The 19,165-nt window shown below is 44.3% G+C and overlaps 1 protein-coding gene across 2 annotated transcripts in view; it reads left to right on the top strand.

Moving 5' to 3' along the window:
- The window catches only part of ANK2 (ankyrin 2), a 277,263-nt gene that overhangs the window by 10,081 nt on the left and 248,017 nt on the right, over positions 1 to 19,165 (top strand). Inside the window, exon 1 of one of the 2 annotated variants that reach the window (XM_038134950.1) lies at positions 11,120 to 11,463. The exons of the other annotated variant lie outside the window; for it this stretch is intronic. The gene's annotated coding sequence lies outside the window, so the exon portion shown is untranslated. Of the gene's footprint in view, positions 1 to 11,119; positions 11,464 to 19,165 lie in introns of those variants that run through there. 2 annotated transcript variants of the gene reach the window in all.

Genomic DNA, 19,165 nt, shown 5'->3' with positions numbered 1-19,165 from the left:
GTTTGTTCAGCTCGAAGAAGGGAGTCTATATTTAGTAAAGCAAATGTGTATGAAATCTATATCAAAGCGTTTTGTGTGACAGGTTTTGGAGGTGGTGGTGGTGAGGTTTGGTACAAGGTGCAGGCATTGCACAAAATCAATTGGTGCTCTATTTTTATAACGTGGAATTACTTAATCAATTACATACTCAGCATGGGCTAATGAGCGATGACCTGTCATCCCCCAGACTAACGCTGCTCCTGGCACTCATGTTTGAACTAAGCTGTTGCTGCTCCCTCGATGAAACCCTCCATCACTTGACAAACCCTTTGCAATGGTATTTTTAAAACCCCCTGATTGCTGATGATTCAGTGCAGAGGTGAGGGGCAAACCTTGGCATCTCCAAGAGTGGTGCAGCGGGTGGAAGAAAGCTCTGGTTATCCGTAATGTGACCCGATGCAGCCTTTGCTGCAACTAAACTTAGTTTGGTATTCTGTGCACCTGTCAGCCTGCTTCTGGCTGTGCCTGCTTCGGAGGGTGCACACGGACCTAGACCTTTACCTGGAGCTGCCTCCCACACGTCTGAAGGGCAGCTGCTCACCTTCTTCTGCTCTGCAAAGGGAGGTTATTTAGAGCAGCTGTCCTTTGAGGCATGGGCAAGCTGAGCAAAGCCAGTCTCTCCTGCTGCTGTCCCATGGAGCTTTAATTTGAGTGCTGTCCGTGGCAGCTTTGGCACTGAGCTTTTCGGGGTGTATAAGTGCAGCGTGCTTCTCTCCACCCTGCAACAATCTCCCCTCAGAGTATGGCCACATTGCATCTGTGATTTCTCTTTCCCTTCTCATCAAGGTTTTGCAGGTCAGAGATTCAGTTCAGAGAAAATTGCTGAGCAACATCGTGGTGTTGGTTTTTTGTATTTTTTTTTTTTTTTTTTTATGAGTAATAGAATGTCATGATGACCGTGATCCTAATTATGATCTATCAATCTGCAATCCTGGAAATGCCACGTTTTGTAAAAACAAGCTCCTAGTGAACCCTCCAGCACTGTTGCTATGACAAACCAAGCCCAGAGCATGAAGCAATTGCCTGCCCAGTCCTGCTGCTATTCAACAAAGCTCTGAGGGAGCTGGTCACCTTAGTTTCAGCTGCAGCTTGAAATCCCTTATTTAGACTTTGCTGCTTCTGCAGAAGTCACAAAATTGTATTCACTTAAGGGCAGCCGACTTCAGGTCTGCATGAAGAGCAGGTTTTTAATACTTTGTAGTTAAGTTCTACTTCTGGAATGCACTGCCAAGGATTATGCAGAATAAGTGAGATGATGTTGCAACACGCATCTTGATGTAAACTGAATGTGTGTAAGGGGTTGGAGAGGTAATACTGTATCAATGCCCATTTTGTCTTGGTTTCTAGTTCAGATGGATTTTAAATGGGGTTTCTAAGGCTTGTACATGTGACCTGAGCAGTTAATCTGTAAGTGCCCGGTGGCTCATTGTTGCAGAATATATACGATGTTTGTTAAACTGTTCCCAAGAGAAATTATTTTGCACTTGACACAGCTGCTCACCTGTAGAATGTCCAGTGCTGTAAGAAAAGGCTATTTCAAGTTTTATTCCAAAGAGAACAATGCTTTTTGTTGGAAGATAATTGAAGGTTTCCATGATGTCCTTTTGCTGTGGCAATGTGTTTTTCAAGATCTACTAGGCAGCCTATCTATCACAGACTTTGTAAAGAAATTGCAGTGACCCCTCCTGACTTATTTTTCCAGTGAGATAGCTAGAATAGCACATTATGACACACTTTACTGGAAGCAAAAAATAGGCAAATACTGGCTAAAGGTACGTTCAAAAGAAACATTTTCATATTGTAGGAAGCTGAAAGGGTTAGAGCAGGAAAAGTGAGTGTTGAACAATCCAAGACAGTAAAAGTTTCTCACTAGAAATGGGTGGTTTCTAGAATGTTTCTTCAACTCTTGATATCTGTAATTGGCATATTGGCTGTACTTATAATAAAATAACCCTGACCTAAATGCAGTTACCAATATAGATGTGTTTTCTTTGCTATAGGAGTGAAAACTAAAACCTTCTCCTTTAGAGATGACACAAATATGTATTTTTGGTCCCTGTTTGTAGGCAGATGGAATTATGTATGGCAGAACACTTACCATGGTAACATAGATTATGACAGCTGAGCCATTGACTTTTTTTATACTTAAGATCCTGTGGAAGCCACGGAATAACTATAAAAGGTAACGCTTCTCCTGCATTTTTAATTATGTTAATGATGATGTATTTCACTCAGAGCCCATTTAATGTATAATGTATACAATTTATGCACCATGAGTATCAAATTGAGATGAATGTAAACATGCATATAGAAATCAGTACACAATTGGAGAAATCCTTCCCTTCTAACAAGAGCATACTGGACAAGGATTTGCACTTGGCATTTTGTGTTGGTTTTCTCTCCCTCCCGTGGATGGAAAACCTGTGCAAGTGTAATTGCATCTCTTGCTTGTAACTAAATATCTCTGTTAAGGCATCTGGCAAAAGTGAAAGCACTGCTGCATCTAGATGTATTGGTTCAGGCATTAGTCTCAGAAGTTACTCTGCTGTGAAGCTGGAAAACACGTGTCAAAATTTTACACTGGTGGCCACAACAGTTGGGAAATGAGGTATCAGGAAAGATGGGTGTCTTCTGTTCTCTGAGTGAAAGCTGCAGGTAAAGTTACTTGTGGCTTGACTTAGGCAGCTTTTTATTTGTCTGTGTCACCCACAGGAGATACAACACAAGTCAGCTTTTAAAGGGCAGATCAGCCTCTATGTCAGTTTAAAATAATAATAAAAAATATTAAGAAGCCTGTCTCAGGTTTTTAAGATGAGTTGTCATCAATCATGATTCCCTGCCATGAGCACTCAAGTCTCGCCTTCTTGAGGAAGGAACATCCAATAATCCTGTTTTACCTGACAAGTGCTCTTCTCAGCTGGCATTGAGCCCCTGTTCCAAAGAAAACCGCCTCAAACCAGCTCTGAAACGTGGGGTGGAGCCACAGCTACGCCATCTGTGACCCCAAATGTAAGCTCCACAGAGTTGCCTTGTTTGGGTTTACTTGAGTTTCAGAGTGCAGGGATTGTTAGTGCAGAGTGAGTTTCAGAGTGCAGTTGGTGTTACCCTGAATATGAGGGGGGAAAAAACCCCTATAACTATTAAAACAAACAAAGGGACCTCCAGCCTTGGTGTTGCCATCAGAGCCCACTATTTGGCTGTGTTGCCAGACGCTAACACTGCTGCTGCTGTGTGTTAGTGGACGTGACAAATATTTCACTTCCGACTTGAATTTACATTGTTGGGATTGCTGGTGAGGAATTTGCAGAGCAGTGGACATGGGAAATGCTCGTGTTTACCCAGATGCATGAACTTGAGAAGACAAGTCATGGAACTAGCCAAATATTTGAACAGCGTACGCATTTCAGATATCCCGTGTACAAATGTGTTTGTGTATCACGCTGTCCTCTGTGCCTTCCTCAGGTTTTTAAATGCCCCTGCCAAGGAAGGACTGCAGTTAAACCTCTGCACTGGGTCTAGAGCCCTGTGCAAGATTGCCTGGTTTGCGTAGCTGGACAGTGTCTGAAGAGATAAGCCAGTAGGAATACACCCTCTGTATTCAGCCTCTGAGCTGCAGAATTATTACAGTGGGGCCTAAGTGCTTTCTAATGCCATTTGGTTTGTATTTCCTAAGCTTTTTCATAGGTTGGGTATTGCAAGTCTTTGTTTACTGCAGGTTTGCCAGAGCCAGCAAAGGTTGGACCTGTTAATAGATCTGGATGGCAAGAACTCTCTGATAATGAGATCTTGAAGTTAGCAACATGTGCTTCATTGTTGATAATTTTTTTTTTTTAATCTTGTGAGAGGATGAATTTATACCTATTGGAGACCAGCTCTGGATTTCCCATGTCTCTGCAAAAGCTTGTCAGGCAGCCTGCTGTTTGCTCACACGGAGGAAAGTTGCTAGAGCTGAGGTAAGGATGTAGATTTTGCTTTCAAACCTCTGCACCTAGGGATGACATTCTGTATCCTCACCTCTGGAACTGCCCTGCTGGATTATCAACTGCTTGCAGGCACAGTTGTATTGGAAGCACGGTTAACTTCAAGGTGCTGCTGGTGAGATGGAACGGTAAGATCAAAAATAAAAAAGAGCTTTTCATCCTCATTTCACATGTATCAATGCATCAATAACTGAGATACTGGAGCAACTTTAAGCTAGTTATTTATAGCTTTTTAAGAAAAATAAATGTGCAGCTTCCAAAATGTCAGTAGCACCATTTTCCTGCTGATTGCCCTGTTGGGGGTATTGCTGATTGTACAGCTTTTGTGTATTTTCTAGACATAACCGTGCTATCGGCTGCATTGCTTGATGATTGCAAAACCTCAGCATTCAAATACTCTTAAAATCAGGCAGTGATTGAGAATTTGGGCAGCAAGTCCCAAGCAATATTATTTTGAATTACTGGTCTCCCCCACAGAGGGAGAAATAAACAGGATGCTTGGCTTGAAGGGCCTTCAACCCAAACCTGACAATGTCAGCTCTTCAGCCTCGTGTTTTGGGTGACTGTGGTTGCCTGTTTGTTCCATTTCCTACACATGTTGGGCCAGTGTTAGTAGCTGTTACGTAAATGTGTCCAGAGGGTAAGTTCTATTTAACCCAAGATATTTCCAGTAATAGTGTTTTCTTGGAAGTGCCTGCCTGGCTGTTTTTTACTAGAATAGTCTACCAGACAAATGAACACAGTTTTTGAAAAATGTGCTTGAGCTGTAGGCCAGCCTCTGTACATGTGTCCCTTCTTTCAGCCAAAATGTCAGCAGAGAGCCTGAACAAAGCATTTTCCTCTGGGCATATTCAAAATTGTCAAAGATGAGACATAAAATTTCTGTTAGTGAATTATTATCAACTAGCAAGAATTGCTGAGAGAATGGAGCATACCTGTAACTGTTGACCTTGGTCTAAGGGGAAGCTATGGCAATGAGAGCATTCAGACCCAACTTGTTACGGGAAGCAGTTTACTCAGAGCTTTCTCTTTATTAGTCACCTAAGAATTCATTTCAGACAGACATTTCCCATACACGTTTTCCTAAGATGCGACTCACGTTGCAACTTTAATGTTGTTCAAATAATTCAGGCATCTCCTGGAGCAGTTCTGATGGCTCTAAAGCTGCATTTCTTCCTCTCATTTCCTTCAATGCTTTAGCAGTGTGGTTTGGAAGGTGTTTTTGTCCGGGCACAGCCTTGAGTCATGCCAGGCCAAGATGCTGACAGATTCTGACAGTCTGGTTTGCCGAAGTGGCTGCTCTTAAAAACTGATACTAAAACAAACCTGGCTTTTGTGAGCATCAGCGCTGGAAACTCAGATTGAAAGGTTAGGGTTTTAAAATAATGACACCTTTGATGTGACAGCCGGTTAACTTGTTCACCAGCACAAGGCAGAAATCTAGCACTTGAAGGGCTCACAAAACTGTTTTGGTGATATTTGTCATGTGTCTGCTTTGAAGTCCAAAACCTATGAAACTCTTCTTTAAAAAGTAACTGGTAAAATTTTCTCTAAAACAAATATTTTCTGGTTGCCTTTTTTTTTTTTTTTTTGCACAAACCATTTGTTAAGAGATAAATTACAAGCATTGAGCAAGGCAATACTCTTCACAGAGGGGGACCTCTGTAAAAACTGCATTTAACTCGGAGCAACAGCAAAAGGGGATACTTTTTGTACTGGGAAATTGGGCAAGGCCTCTTTTTATGAGAATTGAAAGATACACGGGAGAGGGAAGAGGTAAACAAAACTGACAGTGGGAAAGAAGCAGAGGAAAAACAATGGAAGGCATCAAAGCAACTGGAAAAGAAAGCAGAACAATTTCAGCTTTGTCTGGCTGTCCACAAATTGCAGCCCAAAATATCCTCCTCATACATGAAGGTATAAACATTTAAAATATGCTTTTCTTTTATTAAATAAGTATGTGAGGGGGGAACTTTTTTAAATGAGCAAGTATCTGAGCACCAGCGTGGCTGATTTCAGTCACAAAACCCAATTCCATTGATTAATTTTTTTCATTGGTTGAGTGAAAATTAAATTGGTGTTTTATGCGTGTTGCAAAGTATATTTTTGAGATTTTGGGACGAGTTGCAGAATAAAAATGAAGAGAGGAAAAGGAATTGACTGCAATTGGCTGGTCATCACCTCACTGCTGTGGCTGTCTTAGAAACAGCAGAGCACGGGCTGTTTTGGCTGAGATTGCCATGTTAGCACCTCTGCAGTGTATCTGATTCCCAGGGAGGGCTTTTGGTATCAAATGACACAGCAGATAGGAATTCCACAGTGTTGTTTCTTCTCGGGTATTATTTCAGGCTAGAACTATATAAGATCTGATTTTCTCAGTCTAAAATCTGTACTCTCAATGCATACTGGTAGCATGAGCCTTGCAAACTTTGAGGGGGAAAAAAAAGAAGCATAGGTGTTGAATTTGGTGGGAAATGTTGTCCTTAGACTGTCCTGCTCCACCTCTGCAGGCCAAATGGAGTTTGTTCAGGAGCAAGCGGGAACGGTGAGGAAGTCATGGATTGCCAGCCCGCTTATTTTCTCAGTGTAAATAGAGCACGTGTTTTCCATCTTTGCTGTTGCTTAATATAGATTCTCTGGCTGGGAATACAGAAGTTAAAAAGTCAGACGTGTGAAGTGTTTGCTGATTTTCCCAGGACATGCAGAATTGGCTCTGGGTGACCGCTTGCCCTTGCTGCCAGACTCCTCCACGGATGGGCTTTGAGCTCATCCCTGTTTTCAGCCTGCAAATGCTCGTGTGTGTGCTCCCACTGCCTCGCTCCATGCCCTTGGACAATGAGAGCCCAACAGCAAGTGCAGTGGAGAGGGGAAATATTCCAGATTTATTGTGGAGTCTGAGTTTGTGTTTTCCCGAAACAGGAGCTTTCTTCTAGTGGTATTCAGCGAGTGGCCTTTCTCACAGGAACTGTGCCAGAAGATGGCATTGCTGTACGCAGAGCACTCATCTCCATTGCAACAAGTCATTAGGAGGAGTGGAAAAACTGCAGCCTCCAAGTCCATTAGACTGAGTCAGGCTGTCAGGAAACGACTTTGCCTTCATATTGCATGTCAAGGATGGTTCCATTAAAATATATAGTGTGCAAAGGTTCTTTTAGTTTCTAATTGTTGCTGTTTAACAAGAAGCTTTTGTTTAGAAGTCCAGATTCATCCGTAGGCTGAGGGGGTGTATCTCAATACCCAGAACTCTTTTATTTTCAAGTGGAAGAAGGAGACACTATAAAAACCCTCCCTGTTCAAACTGCCTCCTGCCAGCATCTTCCTCCCTGACGTCAGGCTCTCCTCATTTTCCTCCACACACAGTCTCCCAGCTATCCCTCAGGTGCCGTGGGAAAAGTATTTTCAATAAATTTTACTTGAGAAGGGCCTATGTGTACGCAGCTCTTGGCACACTCCAAAGGCTTCTGCAGTGAGTTTAATCCCAGAAGATAGTAAGCATCCCTTGGGGGTAGGTGAAAGCCTGAGGAAAAGTTGTACTCAATTAAGAAAAATGTGATTTTTCCAAGTTTGTGCTTTATAGCAAATTTTGTTATCTCAGTGAGTGAACGCTGTAGCTCTGATTTCCACAGGCTGTAGGATGAATTGATGTGATAAGACTACAGTTTCTCTTGGGGCTAAAATCAGAATCAAAGTTTTTCTGGATACTGTAGAGTAGATCCGGTCTGTGGATCTGTGCTTGTGTAAGGATTGCAGTGTGGCCATCTCTGGGAAGGCTGACGGAAGCTGTCTGTTGTGGTTCCAGCTCCCTGGGGAATTGTTAGGTTTGTTGGAAAGCTGCTTGCTCCTGTTGAGAGCTTTGGAAAAAGCCTTAGGTTGGCTCATGCTGGTGGCTGAACTGCAGGAGACACCTCCTTCACTTGTGGCCCTAACGCTGAACAGAGACACAGAAATTTAATTAGGAAGACATAATGCTGGAAATGAACCAATACCAGAGAGCTTCCTTTTGCCTGCTCTCTAAATGAAGTTAGATTCCTTTACCAGTAAGGCTTTGAGGGGGAGGAAAGGGAAAGCAAAACAACAGTGGGAAAAAATTTGATAGAGTGTAGAACAACTGTTTGAAGTCCTCCTTTGAAGCAAAAAATGACTCCCCAGCATCCTTCTTTTGCTAATTTGGCTGTGTCAGGTTTCCTGATGGGTTTCCATTCAAAACTCCTGGGTTTTGGAAGCAGAAGTCAAGGACATAAGAGCTCTCCTTTTTCTTTCCTTTTCCCATTCCTTGGTCAAAGTGGTTCTGTGGGATTTGGTTTGGGGTTAGTGGTGATAGCTGAGGTGGACACCCAAATCTGTGGGTAGATGTTGTGTAGCTCTCTGTGCAGGTGGAGCCTCCCCTGTGAGGAATATGCATTTGCTTCTACAAAATTTCTGGTCCATCCCTTCAGGAACAGTTCCTTTTGGGAAGGATCTCCCGGCTCACCGCTGTCCTTGCCTTTGTGAAGTAACTGCCATGGAGAATACAATTTACAACCCCCCAGATGAGCCGTGTTGCCTTTGAAACACACAAGGCTCTGGTCTCCAGTCCAAAGCTGCTCTGTGGCCCTGGGCTAATTGTCCTTGGCAACTGCTGCTCTGTGGCTTGCTCTGCCGGCAAGGTGACAATTGTCCTTCATTAGTGGTGTAGGAGACAGTGCAGGAAGGGCTTTTCTCACAGCTGGCCTTTGTGAACTTAGTTCGGAAGGGATCAGTGCTGGAGAGAATATTTTTCTTCAGTAGCCTGTTGCTGTGCAGAGAAATTATTTAATGGTGAAACATGGCTAGCAGGAGAAAGCTCCTTGTTCTGCTGGTTGATGACAGGTTGTTTTGGCCACTCTGTTTTGTTAGCTATGTAAGACAGATAATTTAACTCCACATTGGACGAGGCGTTCTGAAGCTCAGCGGATATGGATGCATCTTTGCGTAGTAACCTGTCGCTTTTGCTTTTTATTTGCCTATTTTTAATTTGAGCTGAGTCACAAGTGATCAGCCTCTGGCTTGAGCTCAGTTCTGTTCTGCCTGTGGCAAGGCAACTGGACTGCTCAAATGTCAGAAAATGAAACATGGAAGAACAGCTTTAATTAGTGAAATGACCTGCTCCCCCTAAGAGCTGCTTTGACACCCAATTCACTAAGCAGCATTGAAATATTGCCGCTTTCCTCCTCCTCCCAAAGCTCCCATGCATGTGTATATACGTGTATTTCCTTAATAAAAAACCCTCCTCTTTGGCTGTGCTGGGCCTGCTCCAGGGTTTCTTTTGTACTTGGGATTTGCTCCCATGTATCCCGGAGGGGGTTAGATTGGAAGTGGGTGCAGTATTATGCTGAACTCTTCCTGCAGTTGGAGTTAAAAGCATTATTGATTGCATTTGCTATGAATGAAACAACTTAGATGTGTCTGGAAAATGAGAGAAGGAGGAATGGGGAAAAACAAATGAATGTTTGATGCCACATATTTCAATGCAGCGAGTTCCTTGCTTTCATCATTGCCGAGTTCCTTCATGTTGCACTTGGTGTGTGTTTCGTGCTGCAGGGTTGGCAATGCCCAGCCCCATCAGGCTGTGCACACAGCCACTGCTTGCTTTGGTCTCAGAATGATGGTGTAGGTCACACTGGTCATTGTATGTCAGATGTGGAAGCACCATGTAATTAATTTGAAGGGGGGAAGGAATGTACAGAAAGAGATCTGTTAAGATAGTTATGCTGGATTTTATTTTTTAAAACTTCTTTTACAGTTTTAATGGGAGTATTGAGAACTGTTCAATCTCCCTCAGTGTTGGTTCCAGACAGCACTGGCAAGAGCTAATGTGTACAGCTTCACAGAATAGCTTCTTTCTATTTTTACTTTTCTTCATAGTTCCTGTTCCCTTTAACCCTGATCTCCTGATTTTTTGCAGCACATGAAAGACTATCTTGTTTCTTCTTGATGTGTGGGTTAATATTTTCTTACTAAAATTATCAAACCTTATGTGGCTGAAACAATTCAGGCTTCAATACCCATGTGTTTGCATTACAAGATTTTTGTATGCTTAATTGTTGAGCTTTGTCTGTTCTATGCCCAAATGATGATAGAATAGAAGCAGATTGAGACCTGTGATCCTTGAACCAGCTGCTATTTCCTGAGTGCCAGTGTCCTGTGCTTTGCTCAGCCCATGCAGCTGGACCTGTCAGACCACATGAGTCAGCATGTGGAGCTGTTGCAGCAGGGGTCTGTGTTGTGCTGCATCTCGCTGGAGGGGCTGACATGCTGCTTGCTGTCTACCAGCCCTATGCCATGATGTGCCTTTCCTTGTCTCCCTAGTTCTCTCAGCCTCTCCTTTTCCTCTCCTTTGGATGTTCCTTGGAGTAGTGGCTTGGACTTAATGTCTCACTCCAGCTTTGCAGCCCGAACAGGTTGATCAGCCTGGAGAAGAGAATGCTCTGGGGAGACCTTCCAGTCCCTAAAGGAGCTCCAAGGGAGCTGGAGAGAGACTTGTCCCAAGGGCATGGAGTGACCAGAGAGAGGCCAGAGTTACACCGGATATTAGGAAGAAATTCCTTGCTGTGGGGGTGGTGAGGCCCTGGCTGGTGTCAGAGGCAGGACCAGGTTGCCCAGAGAAGCTGTGGCTGCCCCATCCCTGGCAGTGTCCAAGGCCAGGTTGGTCTGGGCTTGGGGAAGCCTGGTCTAGCGGCAGGTGTCCTTGCCCATGGCAGGGGTGCTGGAAGGAGATGATCTGTGAGATCCCTTCCAACCCAAGCCATTTGGTGATTCCATGATTATTTTAGCATAGCTGTACTCCCAGAAGTACATGCTAATGCAGCAGTAAAGCAAGATTAGCACCGTTCGCCGGCCTCATTGTGGCTCAGCAAAGCTGGCTGCAAGCAGCCGCTTTGCTTAGTTTCCCCTTTTCCCTGCAGACGGCACAGCTCCTGTGCCTGGCTTGTCCATAACTTGCCGGCCCCAGTCCCAGAAGCACCCTCTGTCCATTGCTGGGGGAAGAGGGGAGTGGGGAAGCCAGCCCAGCGCTGCGTGCGCGCAGCCTGCCGGAGGCTGCGGCTCGCCGAGCCGAGCGCGGAGGGTGCTCACGCCGGTTCCTCCCCCGCCGCGGGCGGAGGGGCGGCGCGGGGCCGGGGCCGCCTCCCCGGGAGTCACGGCGGGCCGGCAGCCTCCGCCCCGCCGCTGTCCGCGAGTGGGCGGCTGGTCCCGCCTGCGGCCGCCGCCCGGCGGGGGCAGCAGCGGGCTCCGTGCCGTCCTGCGTGCTCGTGTGCCAGATCTGGCGTGATCGGGCTTGGACATAGCGGGAGGGAGGGGAGAGGGAGGGCTCCCTGCTCGGCGCTGTCACAGGCGGGGGGCGGCTGGCAGCGCCCGCGGCTTGCGGCAGCACCGGCGCTCTGACGGGCGGCTCGCAGGGACGCGGCGCTGAGCGAGGAATACGCCCGTAAGTCACCCGCGGTCCCTGTCCATCCGAGAGCCCGTGCGAGGGTGTCGTGTTTCGTGGCTGCGGTTTGGGTGGTGGGGTTTTGTGGTTTTTCTGTTTCCCGTCGGTGTTCGTCAATGGCAACCGCAGAGCTTGTCCTGTGTATGGAACAGTTAAAATGTAAATATCAGGCAGGGATAATCGAAATTTGTGTTTTCCAGCAGAAGCAGGAAGTCTGCCTTGTGCCAAAGTAGCGTGTCAGGCAGACGAGGGGATCGGGTGGGAAGCCCCCGTTCGTGTTGCTGGGTGCAGAGAGAATTTTCTGTGCCATCCCACAGCCGGGTAGTGCTGGTAGGCACAGGTGCTCTTGCTGCATCTATGGAAGAGCTGCATGGAAGGGGGGCTTGCCTCAGCTGTGCAAACTCTGCCTTTCTGCAGTCATCAGGTGAGAAGCAGCAGAGGGAGATTGGTCAATTTTTTCTGTATCCTCTGTAAAGAGCTGTCCAGAAAAATTTTTCCCTTCGGTGTGATGGGAGGGGGTTGCCAGAGGAGATTGTCAGGGCTTCTGATTCTTGTCTTGGAATGAATGAGGGCTCAGGGGAAGGAAAATGTCCCCAGCTCCTGAGGTTTTCTCCCTTCCCTTTCTTTCTCCTCGAGAAGCCTAACTATCAGACATGCATGTTAAATCCTTGTTTCCTATTTAATTTTCCCTCATGATATAATCAAGCAACACTAGTTGCCATTTCTGATACTGAGCAGCTGAATGTAGAGGCTGTTCATGTCTGCTGCTCCACCAAACGATTTCCAGGCTCCATTGGCAGCAGCGCACAGATTGTGACTGTGCAGGAGCCAAGGATGGAGCCTTGACTAAGGCCCTTGGGTGTGTCACCTCTTGAAAAGACAGATTGATTTAACCTTTGCCTTTGCTCCCAGCTTCCGATCTTTTTTGTACAGGTGAGGAAAAAAGGTGATACCCGAGATGTTAATTAATTTTTCCCATTTTAGTCATAGTTATTTTCCTCCATTTTTGTTAGGGTGTTGAGGAGGGAAAATCCATCCTAAGAACATGCTTCAGCAGCCATGAGTCACTGTACATGGATGGGGTTGTGTCTGTGAAATTCCCCTGTTGCTGTGTGCTTTCCTCATTTTTCTGCAAAGCGGGCTTGAGCTTTGTGGAGGTGTTACTGGAGAGTAGGATGTTGTAGCTGCTGGAAAATGTGTGTGTGAATCTGTTGCACTTTTCACTCCGAAACCTTTCCTTTTTTTTGCTAGCACAAGATGGGAGAGTGGGCTGGTGTGGAAGAGTGAGGAAACACTTTTAATAAGTTCTTCTGCCGCTCTGTTTGACTCGGGTGCGTTGTGTATCGATGTTATTTGCAGGGTCTGTGCTTATGGAAGGGAACTGCCATGAAGAGGCTGGCACTGGAGGGTGGTTATTGCTTGAGTTAAAGGCTAAGCTAGTACTAAGTACTAGTCAGGCTAGCACTGGTGTTCCAGGGCTTCACCTGGTGGCCACTGTGATTGGTAAAAAGTGCTCTGCTGATCTGGATAGATTTTTGGGTCAGCTCCCCAACTGCTCATCTGGATAATTAGCGACTCTGGATTTCAGCAGGCTGTGTCGGTGCCCGTTCCCAAACTCGTTTCTAAATGTTTACAAATAAAATTCAAGTCTTACTTTTCTCTTATTTTGCTAAAACCCTGTAAAAAGCTAAGTATGGTTCTGTTATAAATCTGGTTTAGGGTTTTGCCAGATTACTTGGCTGGCATCAGTCTGCTTACCCTGGCAAACTGAGGGCATTTCAGTGGTCCGGACACCATCCTTGGCTTGTCTTTTCATTCTGTGCACTAAGCTACACTGATATGGTCAATAAATTATCACTTCCAATGCTGCTTGGGTGTTCTCAGGGTAATTAGACCCCTCCTGGCCCTGCTACATTTGTACCTCTGAGGAAATAAGAAAAGCCTCTTGTTACTGGTGATGTCCTCTCCCACCACAAGTGATTTACTCTGGTACCTATGTGGCCCTGTGAAGTCTGTAATGAATGGGCTTTAAGAGCTGAAAGAAGAATTCTGGGTGATTTTCCTGTCGTGCTCTCCAACAGCTTAAATCAAGGGTGGCTTCGCTGTAATTTGTAGTCTCGTGGATCCAAGGCTGGAGTCATGTTAATCCATTTCGGAAGCAGTGGGAGGGGAGCCAGTTCCCGACGCTTTCCGAATCGCTTTTTGGGGAAGGTTCTGAATGTAAATCATGACAAGTCCATGACTGGAAAAAAAAAGATGTGACTGTCCGACCATAATGCTTTGGAGGAATAAATACCATTTCAAGTTGAGTAAATTTTGTATTTGTGGGTAGCTCTAGTCTTGCACTGCTCTGTGAGCTCTGTGTTTGGGTCTCTTTAATTGGTGTCACTCGGGCATAGAGCACAAGCAGATATCTCGTATAGTAAACAAAGCAGCAGATTTAAGTTAATGCTAATGTGTTTGCAGGCTGAGCCAAAAGCTTTTCAGGGTTATTATAACGTGCTGGGCATACAGCCCATCGATCTAAGTGTCTGGAGGAGACAAAAGTTATGGATTGACTCATTGTACGAATCAGCTCATCTGAAAGTCAGATTCTGCCGTTTGTTGCCATCAGTAATTTAGTCGTATTAAGTACGGCTGAGGACGGGTGGCAGTGTGGCTGGAATATTGAGATGGGATTTCAGAGGTCCCAAGAGAGCCATTCCCTGCTTTGCCACGACAGATTTCCTGTGTGACCCGGGGCAAGTCATTAAATGTTTCGGTAGAGTAAGGTTGGTGGTACCTCCTTTTTCACAGGGTATGTGAAGATTATTGGGTTAGATCCATTTGTGAGGGGATCATATAAATCCACATACACTATCAAGCAGCACATCTGAACAGCGTGTGCCTCGTGCATAACTAGACAATACCTGGGTCTGTAAGCCAGCCTGTGTATGTGCTTCATACTATAATATGCTTACACGCCTATATTTTCATTTTGGCAATAAATCCTGACAGTTGATGTGGGGCAACTATGAGAAAAGCCTTTGTTCATTGTCAATTCCAACCTAGCGTGCTGAGGCTGTTCCAGTTGTTAAACGCAGCATTGAAGTTCGTTGTGTATAACAATGACAAGATAATGCAGGCTCTGATGAGGACTTAAATATGTAATTCCCATGTGCTGGGGATAATGGCATGGAAACCTCTCCTCCGGCAACTGCTGCTGATTGTAATCCAAAATTATTTGTGTATTTAACTTATAAAGATTGAACTCCTGAAAGTGGCTCAGTCCCATTCATTGGGAATGCTCTGTTAAGTGTCCAGAGTCTGGGTATCTTAAATGATGTCAACTCTGATGCCTCAAGTTAACACATATAAACAAATTTAGATTTTAAGCTTCACAGCCTCAGCCCTTCTTTAGGATAAACCAACATTTGGGGATCTTTGGGACATCTGTCCTCTTGGAAGCCAAATATTTGTGTTCCGTGAACAACTTCATCTAGGCTGGTTAACTACACAGAACAGAAAGTTCTTAAACTCTGGTGCAGCAGCTTTAATTGTGTTAGGCATCCTAAATGGGTGGTGATGTACAGCAACTGGTCAGAGACTGTTAAAGGTATTTTTTCATATTATGTAACAGTTATAAATTAGAGTTTTACAATCATAAAAAATGCATACTGGTCATGTACATGTGTTTCTGTTGCTTTTTTATTTTATCTGTTGCTTTTCAGCACGTATTCCCACTTGATCACAAAGCTCAGCATTGCTGGCTGTGGGCTGCTGCAGAGGGAAACCTCCTTTTTGGAGTGGGCATTTTGAGCAGGAGGTGGGATGGCTGTGGATCTGTCTGAGTGCCAGGCTCCCAAAAGGACAATCCTGGCAAAGAGGCTGTGCAGTGTGGAGGCTTCCCCAGCTTCCTCAGCAGCATCACCATCTTTGGTGTTTTCCCCTCAGGACGGGCATGAGCTGTGTCTCCCTTCAGACAAGTCTGCTGTGCCATGGTCCAGAATGAGTTTATTTTTAGTTAAGCTTCCAGCTGAACACCTGCTCCACCTCCAGACACATCCCTTTGCCTTCCCACCCCCACAGCCCCTCTTCTGCGTCCCCTCTTCAACCTTTGCAGTGAAAGTGGATGCTGAAACTTGTCGCTTGACCACCTTCCTGTGCTCTTTCCTCGGCTTTCATCTGGGCCCACGGGTTCAATTCCAGATACACTCACATCACTTGCTTCAATTTAGGCTTGCTTCAATTTAATCTTTTCTTATTAAATGATTGGCCTGAAAATGATTTCCAAGTTGTTTCTAAAAGTTAATTTCACCGTCTTTTAGAATATTTTCATCCTCTTTCACTCTTTTGTTTTTTCCTGACCTAGGCTTTCATTTTACATTTTTCCCCAACTTTGTAACAAGGTTTGGAGAGAAGAAGCAATTAAGTTATAAAAATACCTATTTACATTTGAGAAATTTATGCATACACATGTACATACATCAGTAAAATAGAAAATTGGACTCACCACCTCTTAGCTCACTCTAAACATTCCTTTTGGAAAGTAAGGGAGGGAGAACTTCTTAAAACAAGCAGTATACATCATTACTTTAAAATAAGGTAATTTAAATGTTTTTGACAATGTTGCAGAGTCTTGAAAACTGTTCATCAAGATGACTATTTTGAATGTAAAGCCATTTTTCACGTGCTGAGCAAAACGTAATGATGCCTAGGGTTTATTTTGTCTTACAGTGCACTGATTCACCACTCACTGTTAACAATAGGCAAACTCTATTGGGATTTTTATTTTGTGGCTCAGCACAGTTTAGAGGTTGTAGCAGTCCTACAGCCGTGTTCCAGTTCCTGAGCTCATAGATGGCAGCATATGTTTTTTCCTTGTGTAGAAAAGTAGGTATATTCCCATCTGCTGTTAGAAGCTGTGGAGAGAAAGCCTAGTGCTGCTTCTTTGTTTCCTTGGACAAAAGATGTAGGGCAGTGGTGAGATTTTAACACATGCAGATGACTTAAATTAGTTGTGGCTTTACAGTTATAATCTACCTGGGGAAACTACGAAGTTATCTGCAAAGGAATTTTACATATTGTACCTTGTACAGAAGTGCAGTTATTAGCATGGTTTTGATGTTAAACAGGAAGAACCTATTTATAAGAGCTTCAATTTCTATTTATTTCTTGAACAGAAAGTTGATGACTGCTAGAAATAAAGTATTTACCAATTTTTAAGAAGATGAGTTGATTCAGGAGTTTGTTTGTAAGCAGAGAAATCAGTGTTATGCTTTGAGCTGAAGCAAGCATGTCATTATGGGCTTTTTTTGTTTCTCAGTCATTTTAAATAGTGATGGTGACTTAAAATCCTAATTGTGGGCAGTCAGAGAGAGCCCTGACCAGCAGATCAGCTGGGCTCATTTCGCACCACACTTTGCTTTGTGGATCTGATATTCAGAAAGACAAAACCATACGGGCTCTTGCCTGCCTCTGTGGAATTCTCCAGCCGTGCTGGATGCTCCACGTGCTTCCTCCCTGTCCGCTGAGGGAGTGAAGGGTGCTGGGTGAAACTGCTGAGGCCAGGCTGCAGGGACCGGGGTAGGATGCATACCTGGAAAGGAAGGTGGCACTGAGGATGTGTTCCAGGATGCTCCTCAGATGTCATCAGCGTGCTGCTCTTATTCAGAGTGACAGCAGAAATCTTTATAAATGCAATTAAACCCATTATTCCAAGTTTTTCAGTGAGATTTGTTTCAGTGAGGCAGCTTCACTGGCTCTCTCCTTGCCTCTTCCCCTGCCGTGGGTGCTCACCACTCCCAGGTGTCACACACTCATTGGCTTCCTACGGCTGGCACATCAGGTTCTTGACTAGATATCATTCAGGAAGATAAAGCCTTTCAGGTCTGTCTTCTCTTACATAAAATAGGTTTTGAACAATTGATTGAAAGGCAATAGGTGGAGTGCACACCTGGATGAAACAAAATTATTATGTATTATAGAAGAAATTATTGGTTTAATTTTGAAAAAAGAGGCGTTTTTTTCTGGGAGATGAGCAGTGTTCAGCTGTCAGTGTTCCGTAATAATATTGGGTAATTGTGTACAAGCACTTAAAAGGTTTCTATTTCTAATCTCTGAAATGACTCACTAATAGTGTAGAGCTGCAGGTACTGGAATTCCTATGACACAGTGTATGCCACTGCAGGAGATGGCTCTGTTTGTCCCAAGGGATATGAAAACATCCAATCTTTTCTGCTGTGATTTCCATACAGTGCTGTTACTGTGAGGGAGATTATAATGGGTGATCCCCTCTTAAATTACCTTCAGGCCTCCTGCTGTCGGCCCAGCACAAAGCGTGTTGAGTAAGGGGGGCTGAGGGGTGTCCAGCAGAGAAGTGTGTGCAAGCCAGGAATGGCTTTCAGGGCCTTCCTGCTGTTCCTCTTTTTGCTATCCCGAGAGAGTGGTCATGGAGTATGGAAGTATTTTTAACCCCACTGAATTTCACAGACTTTCTCAATTTTTTGTTTGGGATTTTTTTTGCGCTGCCAGTTAACACAAGGAATTATGTTGGCTGTGGAAGTGTTGTTGAAGGGTAAAACAGCGAAGAGGTGATGTGCACCTGTAGCCCCTCTGTCTGATGGAAGCGGAAGATGTGCAAAAAAGGGTGGTGAATGTTCCTGTGTCAGATTAGTGAGTGCACCAACCATCTGCTCTAATGGTGGTCACAGCACTTTGCGCTAAATGCAGTCGTTTGAAAATCGGCCATTTTCAATAGCTGTCTGCATTTAAAAGGAAGTTTTTGAAGTCCAGGATAAAAGGCGAGGAAAAACGTCTTAGCCATCATTTTCCTGACCTCCATCTATTTTCTGGAAGCAAAACTTGATTATATCTGTGCGCAGTTGCTGCCTAAAGGGTTTTAGTGCCTGGCCAGCCCCCTGTTTGTTGTCCTGTGGCTGGAAGCCTCTTGTCTTGCTGTCCTGTGCCTTGAGCCTTGGTTGCTCCAGCATCACCAAAGGAAGGATGGCTGCACGTTTTTGCATTACACGTCTCCATCACATCGGGTTGGTTTTTTTGTGATCGTGTAGTTAGGTAGTTTGACTTGTTGACTAAAGCCAGAGTTTAATTTTGCTTTGCTTTTGTTTAAAGGCAAAAATACATTTGGACAGTTTGATTTTAAAATCCTATGGAAAAAAAGATGGTGTAGAAACATCTTAAAACTGACTACAAGAATTACTTATTTGTAAAGCAGCTGGGTCACAGGTGACATGAGTTCTTTGACTGCTTGTAGGATGGTCAGCAGAGAGAGAGAAGAAAAGGCAAACTTATTCTGTGAGAATTTTCAAGGTTTCAAAATTTGGGTTTATTTTGTTTTCACTTCTTGCTGGTAGCTCAGCACCAAAGTGTGTGCTTGGGAGTGCATTTGCTCTTATCCCTTAAGGAGTTGAAATACAGTGTCTCTACTTATTTCTCAAGGTGGATAGATTTAGATGTATTTGTGTGTATATGAATATAAAAGGTAAATATCAGTACAAAAATTGTATGGGAAAACAAACCTCATCAAAGGATTCTGGAATCCTTCTCTCTCTTGAAGTGTTCATGCCCACTACCCTCACGTGACCTACTTTTTGGAAATCACAGCATTATTCTGTGTGCAGCCTGTGAGATGTAGGCAAATATTAGTTTGTATTGTGCATACAGTGAATATTGATTAAAAATTCCCTTGTATTAAAAAATGTAA

This window comes from Motacilla alba, chromosome 4, assembly GCF_015832195.1.
Source record: "Motacilla alba alba isolate MOTALB_02 chromosome 4, Motacilla_alba_V1.0_pri, whole genome shotgun sequence".
Classification (NCBI taxonomy): Eukaryota; Metazoa; Chordata; class Aves; order Passeriformes; family Motacillidae; genus Motacilla; species Motacilla alba.
This window is presented reverse-complemented; position numbering and strand designations above follow the sequence as displayed.